At 41.6% G+C, this 10,758-nt stretch overlaps 1 protein-coding gene across 7 annotated transcripts in view; it reads right to left on the bottom strand.

Annotated features, from left to right (window-relative positions):
* The window catches only part of Srr (serine racemase), a 20,144-nt gene extending 9,464 nt beyond the window's left edge, over nt 1-10,680 (bottom strand). For 2 of the 7 annotated variants that reach the window (XM_028759173.1, XM_028759180.1), the window contains exons 1-2: nt 10,519-10,613; nt 4,967-5,185 (exon numbers count right to left, since the gene is read on the bottom strand). The gene's annotated coding sequence lies outside the window, so the exon portion shown is untranslated. Of the gene's footprint in view, nt 1-4,966; nt 5,186-10,518 lie in introns of all 7 variants that reach the window. The other 5 variants (XM_028759176.1, XM_028759174.1, XM_028759178.1 and 2 more) reach the window with 5 other exon arrangements.
* Between the last annotated feature and the right edge of the window lie 78 nt (nt 10,681-10,758).

The raw sequence follows: 10,758 nt of genomic DNA, 5'->3' as shown, positions 1-10,758 counted from the left end.
CACACACACACACACACACACACACACACACACACACACACACACACGCAGGTGTGATGGTGCATGCCTTTAATCCTAGCACTCTGGATGCAAAGACAGGTGAATCCCTCTGTGTCCAAGGCTAGCTTGGTCAATGTAGTAAGTTCCAGGTTAGCTAGGGTTACATAGTAAGACTGACTAATTAAATGAACACGAGTTATCTTGGAAAAAAAAAAAAAGGTAGGTTATTTGGTTTTTTTTCCCCCTTGGGTTTTTTCAGAAATCAAGATTTCTCTCTCTCTGTGTCCCTGGCTGTCCTGTGATTCACTTTGTAGACCTGACTATCCTCAAACGTAAGAGATCCACCAGCCTCTGCCTGATGAGTGGGGGGATTAAAGGCTCATGCCACCTCTGTCTGACTAAGTTTTATTTCTTAAAGACTTTTAAGTTTTTGTCTATGTGACTGTATGTGTGTATAGCATGTGTATGTATGCATGTGCCCTGGAGCGCTCATGCTTACTATTGGAAGATTCTGCCATGTAAAACTCACAATCCTCCTTCTACCTCCTGACTGCCAGAGTTAAAAGCCATGTGCCAACATTTCTGGTTTATGGGTTCTGTTTTCTTTTGAGACAGGGTCTCATGTAGCCCAGGGTGGCCTTAAGATGTTATATAGCCAAAGATAAACCTGAATTCCTGATCTTTCTGCCTCCATCTTTCAAATGCTAGAATTACAGATATGCACCATGAAGCCTGGGTGCATTGTTAATTTTTACTCTTTTGGGAAAGGGTCTTGCTTCTGTAGCTGAGGCTAGCTTGGAACTCATTGTGCAGACTAGGTAGTCCTTCAACTCGGGGCAGTCTTCTTGCCTTGGTCTCCTAATCCTTGGGATTACAATATGAGCCACCATACCTGGATCAGTCTTACCCTTTTTAGTTTCCCGTGGAGATTTCAGACCTACACCACTGTGTCTGGCTTTAGTACTATTTTAATAAATCATTTTCTGTTTCCAAAGCATACATCTATCACATGACTGTTAAACATTTTCTTGCTTTTTTGGGGGGCTCAGTTTCCTTAGCTTTCATAATTGTATCTAAAGACATGCACAGTTCTAAGACTTCGTGTCATGTTGGTGTGGCAATGTCAGTCTTGTAATGTTTGATACCTATTGCCAAGCCAATTATCAGTTAACAAACTATATCTAAACAATGTTCATTCACTTCTGCCTTGTATTGCTTTGTTGTTCTTATTTGGTGTTTTGAGATGGTTTCTTTGGGTAGCCCTGACTGTTTTGGACCTTGCTTTGTAGACCAGGCTGGCTTTGAACACAAAGATCCACCTGCCAACATGCACCACCACCAACTGGCACACTATATTGTTTTTTATTAAATTTTATTTTTCTTGAGTCTTGGGGAGGGTACCCATTATGACATCAGAGAAAAGCTTTGGGAGTTGGTTCTTTCCTTCCACCATGTGTGCCCTGGGGATCATACTTGGGTTGTCAGACTCTAACCCAAGTGTCTTTACCCAGTGAGCCATCTCTTCAGCCTGCTATATAATTTTTAAAAAAACCTTTAAAAAAAAAGATTTATGTGAATGAATGTTTTGCCTTGGTGTATGTATACCGTGAGTATGCCTGATACTCATGGAGGCCAGAAGGAATCAGATCTTCTGGAACTGGAGTTCCAGGGGATTGTGGGGTGTCATGTGGATGCTGAGGATCAAACCTGGGTCCTCTGGAAGACCAGCTAGTGTTCTTAACTCATGAGCCAGTTCTCTAGCCACTACTAGGAAATTTTAAGAATACTTACTGATAATACATCTATCACAAGACTAAGAGTTTTGTGTATTTATGTAACAAGGCACTTTACTAAATTATCTTGTTAGCTTTTAAAGTATGTCCCCACTCCTGCTGTCTTGAAGATGGAATCCAAGGACTCAGGGTAAATGCTCTATCAATGAGCTTCACCCATCGTCCCAGCTGGTTTCTTTTCTAAAAGATAAATCATTTTTACTTATGTATATGGGTATGCCTGTGTGAGCTTTGTGCACCACGTAAATTCTGGAACTTGAGTTACAGGTGGTTGTGAGCTTCCTGACATAGCCACTGGGCCACCTCTGCATTGCTAGGCTAGCTGGTTTATAGCTGATGTCCTTTAACCTTTTATTTTTTCTAATTTCAGACATGGCTTAAGGTAGTTTTTCTTTTTTCTTTTTTGAAATAGGGTTCTCCTGTGTAATCCTTGCTATCTTTGAACTCACTCTATAGACCAGGCTGGGCTTGGACTCAGATCTGCCTGCCCCTGCCTCTACCTCCCAAGTACTGGGATTAAAGGCATGTGCCATCAATACCTGGCACGGTTTAAGGTAGTTTTTCAAGTAGTATCTTTAAAATGAACTGCTCTTCAGTTCTCAGATCTCACTTTGGCTGTGCTATTTTTAGCTTCCATAGGAATCAGAATTTTTTTAGGGAAAGGCTTGGGTGGGGAATTGCAGAAGCAGCAAGGAAGGCTAAATGTCTAGTTCTTCCTCATGACTTCCAGGCTTTAGCCAATCCCAGGTCTGAGCTCACACAGATGTGGGGCCTCTTTTACCACACAGAACCTTAGAAACCTTTCATAATGTCAGACCCTTTAGTGAAGCTCGAAACTGCAAAGACAAACATCATTCATACAGTAATTCCCCTGGATTTTCTTTCCAGTTATTAAGCTATCAAATCCACCCAGGAAAAGAGCAGGGGCTATCAGACGGGTCCGTAGTTAAGAGCACTAACTGCTTTTGTAGAGGCTCTCAGTTTGGTTCCCAGCACCCACACAGTGACTCACAACCATCTGTAACTGCTGTTCCATGAGATCAAAGGCCCTCTTCTGACCTCGCCAACCACCAGGAATACTTGTGGTATATAATCATACATGCAGGCACAATATTCATGTAAATGAAATAAAATAAATCTACATTTGGTGTGGTTGCACACACTTTTACTCTCAGTACTGGGGAGCCAGAGAGAGCTCCAGGCCAGTCAGAATTACAAAATGAGACCGGGGGGAGGGGGAGAGGAGGAAGATAAAGATTGTTAGAAAACTACTCTGACTACAGTGAATAAAAAGGAAAAAAACAAAGATGTAACCAGGGAGCCCAATTTAGATGCATTTCAGTACATGTGAGGGACAAAGGGGGTTTGAATAGCAAAAGAGATAGAGAAATATCACTTATGATACTTTTATGAAAACAGAAATGTTAGAGGACTAAAGATGTCCTTCAGATAGAGGAAGCCCTGGGTTTGATTTTCAACTCTGCATAAAACAAGCTGGCTGGTATAGGCTGGTACCAGGTGGAGACAGGAAGATAAGTTCAAGGTCACCTTAGGGCTACACAGCTAGTTCCAGGCCAGTTCATGCTACAGGAGATCCTGTATCAAAACATAAAAACCCTCCAAAACCATGAACTCTCCCTAGACAAGATACACAAATGGCCAATGAGCACATGGAATATGCCCAGAATCACCAATCATTAGAAAAATGAAATCAAAACTACAAAGGGACCCCACCTTGTAACCGTAAGCATTAGACCAGGGTAGAGAGGAATGGGAACCTAATGTACTGTTGGTCAGAATCTAAAGCAAGGAGGCGCTATGAGAGACACTATGGTGTTCCTAACAACAAGGGCCACAGGTTATCACCTGAACCAGCAATTCCACTCCTAGAGCAGATCAAAAGAACCAAAAGTAGTGTAAAACATTTCTGTATTCCCATGTTCACAGCTGCATTATTCATAATAACCAAAAGAAGCCAGTGGCCACTGACAAATGTTTATACATGTATAATATGCACATAAAATGGAAGATTTGTTTAACAAGAGGAAACTCTAACATATTGTAACCTAGATGAACACTGAAGACATTCTGCTAAGGGAAATAAGCTATCTGCAAAAATACCTTCTGCATGATTCCAATCTTATGGGAGACTTATAGTAATCAAATTCAAGGAAAGATGACTAGTTGACAAGGGCTGGGGCTTAGGGCAGTGGAGGGCTGTTTAATGCATATAATAAAAGGGTTTGGGTATACAACAGAATACATTAAACAACAACAAAAAGCATACACTTAAAAATGTTAAATGATACATTTTATGTATTTTACCACAGCTGAAACAAGCAGAAAAAAAGAGATAATAGTTATAATTAGGCCTATGTGTCGTATGATGACTACTCTCCTGTGTTAACTTGGGTTTCCTTAAATTGACCACTTGAGGGGAAGACAACCTACCCTGAATCTGGATCACACCTTTGGTGGGAGCCCACAGAAAGACATGAAAGGAAGCTTCTGCTTTTTGCCTGCTTGCCCTCATTCTTGCTGTTCATCTATCCTGCTGCTGAGGCAATCCTTCATTGGAATTAGAACCAACTTCTTTGGGATTCCAATATAGTATAGACTGAACATTACAAGATTTTTGGCTTTTCTGCCAAGAAACAGCCATTGTGGGACTAGCCACCACAGCCTGTAAGGGCATTCTAATACATACTCTTTATATATATGCACACACACACATATATGTATATACATGTGTGTGTATATGTACACACACACACACACATACATATATATATATATATATATATATATATATATATATATAAATTTATCCTATCAGTTCAGTTCCTGTAGAGAGCCCTGAGTAGTATAGTTTGCAAGTGGTAGGATCTCTACACACACACACACACACACACACACACACACACACACACACGTGTGTGTGTATGTATACATATTTTATCTTATCAGTTCAGTCCCTGTAGAGAGCCCTGAGTAATATAGTTTGCAAGTGGTAGGACCTCATGAAGTAACGTAGGCAAAGGGTGAGAATGTCCAGGTTTACTGGCTCATGGAATCCAAGGAAGGGTTGAACACACCACGGAGGGGATATGGAGCTTCTGCAACAAGTGCAACACGGGCTTGGTGGCTTCCATGACTCTCTCTCAGTTTCTCACCTCTGCTGCCTCTGGTGTCGGCCTCCTTCTCATAGCAGACCAGCTGGCTCCGTACGGCAGGACACATGGCTGCTGACAGCTCCTGTGTTTTACATTTTATGGCTTCCATACTGAAGAGGGATTTTCTCTCAATTTCAGTTCAAAAAATTCTGGGTAAGGACTTGGCCCATCTTGGCCCAGGACCAATGTGGCAAAGGGTATAAGGTCATTTAGGAAATACTACATAATAGAAGTATTTATTGAAACATGAAAAAGAAACAGAATGAGATCTATAGCACAGTATCAATTATGTACATTTACAATACATACACAAAACATTATACATTATGCAAAGATACATGTATATTTAAAAACATATGTCTAGCACATTAAAGCCACTAAGGAGTGATAGAGCATGACTAGGAATTGAAATGAGAAAGGCCTTGTTAACAACATTGTGAACAAATGATTACCTCAGCTCTCTGCTTCTGAAGGGAACAGCAACAGAAGGGGAAATGAAGGAGGGGAAAAAAACAAAACAAAACTTCTGTGTAGTAGTGAGAGGCAGTTTTGAGGAAAAAAAAAAAAAGGATGAGACTGGAGGGACGGCTCAGCTGGTAAAGTCACCTGCTGCCAAGTTTGACAATCTCAGTTCTATTTCCCAGGACCCACATAGTAGAGGAAGAGACCTGACTCCTGTACATTGTCTTCTGACCTCCACATGTGAGCTCACATACAATAAACAGTGTAATTAACATTTTGCTGAGACAGCAGCCCTGGATACCTTAGAACTCATTATATAGACGAGGCTGGCCTTAAACTCAGAGATCCACCTGTCTCTGCCTCCCAAGTGCACACAACCATGTCCACCTCCTTTCTCCTCTTTCTCTTTGTGTGTGTGTATGTGTCTGTGTGTGTTTGTCTGTGTGTAGGTGCCTGAAGAGGCCAGAAGAGGGTATTGTATTCACTAGCAACTGGAGTTACAAGCAGTTGTGAGTCCCCTTCCATGTGCACTGAGAACTGAACTGAAGTCCTCTGGAGAGTAGAAGTGCTCTTAACCCCTGAGCCATCCCTCAAGCCCAATAATTATTATTATTATTACATTTCTAAAGATTATTTTATTCATGGGTGTTCATAGGTGTATGTGTGTGTACACTATTGTGAGTAAACCCTGGTTGAAGGTGTTATCTCTCAGGAGCTATTCACTTTGGCTATAAATTTCTTTTATGGTTTTCCAATAGTCTTTTTCTGGGAACTGGGGCTTATTGATTAAAGCTGCTGGCCAGTGGACCTCAGAGATTCATCTGGCTATATCTCCCTGGAACTTCGATTACAAACCCATGACACCATTCCTAACTTTTTAAGTGGGTGCTGGGGATTGAACTCAGGCTGTTATACTTTTATAGCAAGTACTTTACTGACTGAACATCTCCTTAGCTATTTACTTTAATTAATTAGTTAAGTGTACTGGGAAAGGACCTAGCCTTAAACTAACTACACAGCTGGGGATAACCTTCAATCCCTGATCCTCCTGCCTTGATCTCCCTAGTGCTGTGTTACAGACACGCACCACTGTGTTCAGTCTATGTGATGTCTGGGATCATGTGTACTATATATACCTTATGGTTCTGTGTGTGGCAAAAAATTTATGCTTATGTACATCCCTAGTCTTTAAATTTATTTACTTAACATATATGGATGGTTTGTCTGCATCCAGGACTGTGTACTGCATGTGTGGCTAGCGTTTACAAAAGCCATGAAAATGTTGGATTTCCTCGGACTGGAGTTACAGTTGCAAGCTGCTATGTAGATGCTGGGAATGGAACTTGGGTCCTCTTAAGAGCAGTCAGTGTTCTTAACTGCTGAACTCCAGCACTTAAGCAATTTGTTTGATTTTTTTTTCATTTATTTTTATTTTATGTGTATGAATATTTTGCCTGTATGAATGGAGTGTTTGTATACTGTGTGTTTACCTGGTGCCCTAGATCCAGAGTTCTGGACAGTTATGATCATAAATGTAGGTGCTGGGAATTGAACCCAGGTCTTCTGGAAAAGCACTCAGTACGCTTAACTGCTGAATATTCTATCTAGCCTCTAACTTATTTGTGAGATGAGATCTTGCTATGTTTTTCAGGCTGGGCTTTGAAACAGACCAACTGTTTTCTACTTTTCAACATTTGATGTAAATTCCACCTTTTTTGATGAATTTATATAGAAATTTATATAAGCATACAAAATTTGCCACACATAGAACCATAACATATATATTTCTCTGTAAATAGCCTCTCTCCATCTCTCTTCCTCTCTTCTACCCTCTCCCTCCCTCTTATATATTTTTTGAGACAGAGTCTTAATCTCTAGATCAGGGTGGCTGGATTCAAGCTCACAGAGATCTGCCTGCTTCACTAGTGCTGGGACTAAAGGCATGCATACACCTGGCCAGCTGCCTCCTCTGTCACCTCCTTATTTTCTTTTTTCTTTTAAATTGCATTGTGAGCCATGGCCTTCCTAATCTTCCTAAGGCTTTGAGATTGGATTTCTGTTATGTAGTGCCCTGGGTTGCTGGGATTACAGCCATTTACCACCAAGCTGAGGTCTTTTCCATTGTTTTACTTAGTTCTTCACGAGTACTTTAAATCTAAACATTAAAAATTTCCCTAGTCAATTTAGTAGCTTTCCAGCTGGGTGGTGGCGGCCCATACCTTTAATTCCAGAACTAGGGAGGAAGAGGCAGGAGGATCTCTACGAGTTTCAGGCCAGCCTGGCCTACAGAGTGAGGTCTAGGAAAAACTCTGTCTGAAAATAAAATTAATAGCTTTTCTTCTGTAACGTGCCTGTTGTTCCTCCTCAGTCAGCTGCCAACGTTTAGAATTTGTATTATTAATCTTTTGGACCTGTGTGCCATAATCTCTCATCCTTACGTATTGGGTATTTATTGGGTTTCTCCAAGTTCTGTTTTACTACTTAGAGGCTCTCTGGTCTCATCACTGACAGCGTTGAATTATGTTGGCCATGACTGTCTTAGAGAAGTCTTCTTGTTTAAAATTATTTTTCCTTTTTTAAAAAATGAAAGTTATGGGGCTGGAGAGATTGCTCAGCAGTTAAGAGCAAGTCCATGCTCTTGCAGAGGACAGGAATTCAGTTCCCAGAACCCACATCAGGTGGCTCACAACTGCCTGGAACTCTAGTTCCAGGAAAAATCCAATACCTCTTGGCTTCCGCAGGCACCTGCTCTCGTGTGTATGTATGCATACAAAACCTCACACATATAATTAAAGATAAGACAAGTCTTTAAAAAATGACACAGACTGGAAAATAAATAACTGAATAAATAAATAAAAGTTGGGGCTAGGGATACAACTCATTCAATAGGGTGCTTGTCCAGCATGTTCAATCTCTGGACTCAATCCCCAGCAAAACTTCAACCTGGCACATCAGTATAGATCCACATCTGTAATCCCATCATTTAGGAGATGGAAGCAAGAGTGTTACAAGTTCAAAGTTATCCTTGGCTACATAATGACTTCAAAACCAGTTGGTACAACAGAAAGAAAACAAAATGAAACATCTTCTCGAACTGATGTCTTCAACTGGAAAGTAGATTACTTGCTCCCTTCGCATGTTGGCCTCCAACTGGATATGTAACCAAGGATAACCTTGAATTTCTAATCCTTCCCCTTGTACTTTGCAAGTGCTGGGATTACAGGCTTCTGCCACCTAAACAACCCAGTGCCTGTGGTGCTGGGGATGGTTTTTTATTTTATTTTTATGAGGAAGGGTCTCATGTAATCCAGACTGGCCCGGAATATAGCCAAGGATGACATTAAACTCTCAGTTCCTGATCTTCTTGCTTTTATTTCCCAAGTGTTACCTAAACCCTTTGTATGTACAGCTAGGCTGGCTGGGAACTCTCGTATCTTCTTGCCTTATCATCCAGAGTCATGGGAGTTAGAGATGTTTGATACCATACCCAGCTTCAAGTTAGGGTTAAAAAAAATTCCTGTTGTTAGTGTTTTTAGACAAGTTTTACTATATAGCTCTATTTGGCCTGGAACTCACTATGTAGACTAAGCTGTCTTTGAACTTGAAGAGATTCTCCCGTCTGTGTATTTTCGGTGCTGGGCTTAGGCATGTGCCACCATGTCTGGCTTAAGTTATGCAGACAGAGTCGACTCATGTACTTTGGTTAGCCTTTTTTTTTTTAAAGGTTTATTTTTATTCATATGAGTACATTATAGCTGTCTTCAGACACACCTGAAGAGTACATCAGACCCCATTACAAATGGTTATGAGCCACCATGTGGTTGCTGGGAATTGAACTCAGGACCTCTGGAATAGCAGTCAGTGCTCTTAACTGCTGAGCCATCTCTCCAGCCCACTTTGACTCAATGGTGGAGCACAGCCTTACAGTTTGATCTTCCTCCCAAGTGCTGGAGTTACAGCATGTGCTACCATGCTGCGCTCAAAGCAGTTTTTATATTTCCTATTTCTCTCAAATCTTTTGACAAAGGCTGCCATTTGTTCTGGCCACTCTAATTATACCCATTCATTTGAGCTGTTGAAATATTTCCCAATCATTGTCTTTCTCTTTTGATGGTGAAATATCTGTTACATAACAGGAACTGAATGAGTCCTATCAAGATCAAATATTTTATACTATGATCAAGGCATAACTGGTTACTACTTTTTGAGGGTCTAAAGGTTCAATGGACTGTGGGAGACAGGGAAGGAGCAACAACTGGAGAAAGGCGGCCTTTGGATAGGAAGTTTCTCCACCCCACCGTTTTTCAATAGGAGTTAATGGTCAATGAGGTTAAAGTACCAATCTTCCAGTCTAATTAACTTTTTGTTTCCTTTTTTGCAGACAAGGTCTTTTTTTTTTTTTTTCGAGACAGGGTTTCTCTGTGTAGTCCTGGCTGTCCTGGAAGTCACTCTGTAGACCAGGCTGGCCTCGAACTCAGAAATCCTCCTGCGTCTGTCTCCCAAGTGCTGGGATTAAAGGGACAAGGTCATCTAATATTTTGCCTTGATTAACCTCAAATGTGCTATGTTGCCCAGGCTAGCCTTGAACTTGCAATCCTCCTACGTCAGCCTTTCAAGTACTGTGAATATAGGAATTAACTACCTATACCAGTGTCAGTGAAAATTTAAAGATGTAAAGATGGGAGAATTAACTTGAGTTCTAGAAAGTAATTTAAAAAATTCTCACTGGTAACAGAAATTTCCAGGTCGAATAATTTCCTTCTGTTTTACCTCCACACAACCCCCTCCAGCAAATCTTAGGGATGAACTTTGTCACAGACTTTGATACTCTGGTACAACCGAACGTTACACGGAGCAATTTACTTCTTCCACTCTCTGAGATTCAGTTTCTCAGAAATGAAGATAATAATAACTACTGTTAAAAGACCTTTAGGTTCCACAATCCAGGCCTGCGGTAAGGAGACTTCGGCCTAAAATGATCGGAGGAGGCCGGATTGTAGGATGTCTCTGTCAACCCGCGCCCCAGATCAAAAGCAGTGTCCTCGGTGGTCACTGAAGCAATTTTGGCACCCCTAGACCCGAATGCCCACCTGACGTTGGCGAGTCACACCTGGCAGCGCCTCACCTCACCTCCTGAGCGCTGCGCCGCCACCTCCAAGCCTCAGCGTACCTTTCCAGCGTTACACCTCTGCGCACGCGCACAGGCCGTCTCAGCTGCCTGATCAAACGCTCTGGCAAGGCCCTAGTTGAACGTGCTGAATGCTTTTGCTCCCAGTGCGGCCACCGTCGTTTGGGGAGGGCAGGCAGGAGAGGGCGGGGAAAAGGGTGGG

The sequence above is a fragment of the Grammomys surdaster genome, unplaced genomic scaffold (genome assembly GCF_004785775.1).
Source record: "Grammomys surdaster isolate TR1022 unplaced genomic scaffold, NIH_TR_1.0 126278, whole genome shotgun sequence".
NCBI lineage: Eukaryota > Metazoa > Chordata > Mammalia > Rodentia > Muridae > Grammomys > Grammomys surdaster.
This window is presented reverse-complemented; position numbering and strand designations above follow the sequence as displayed.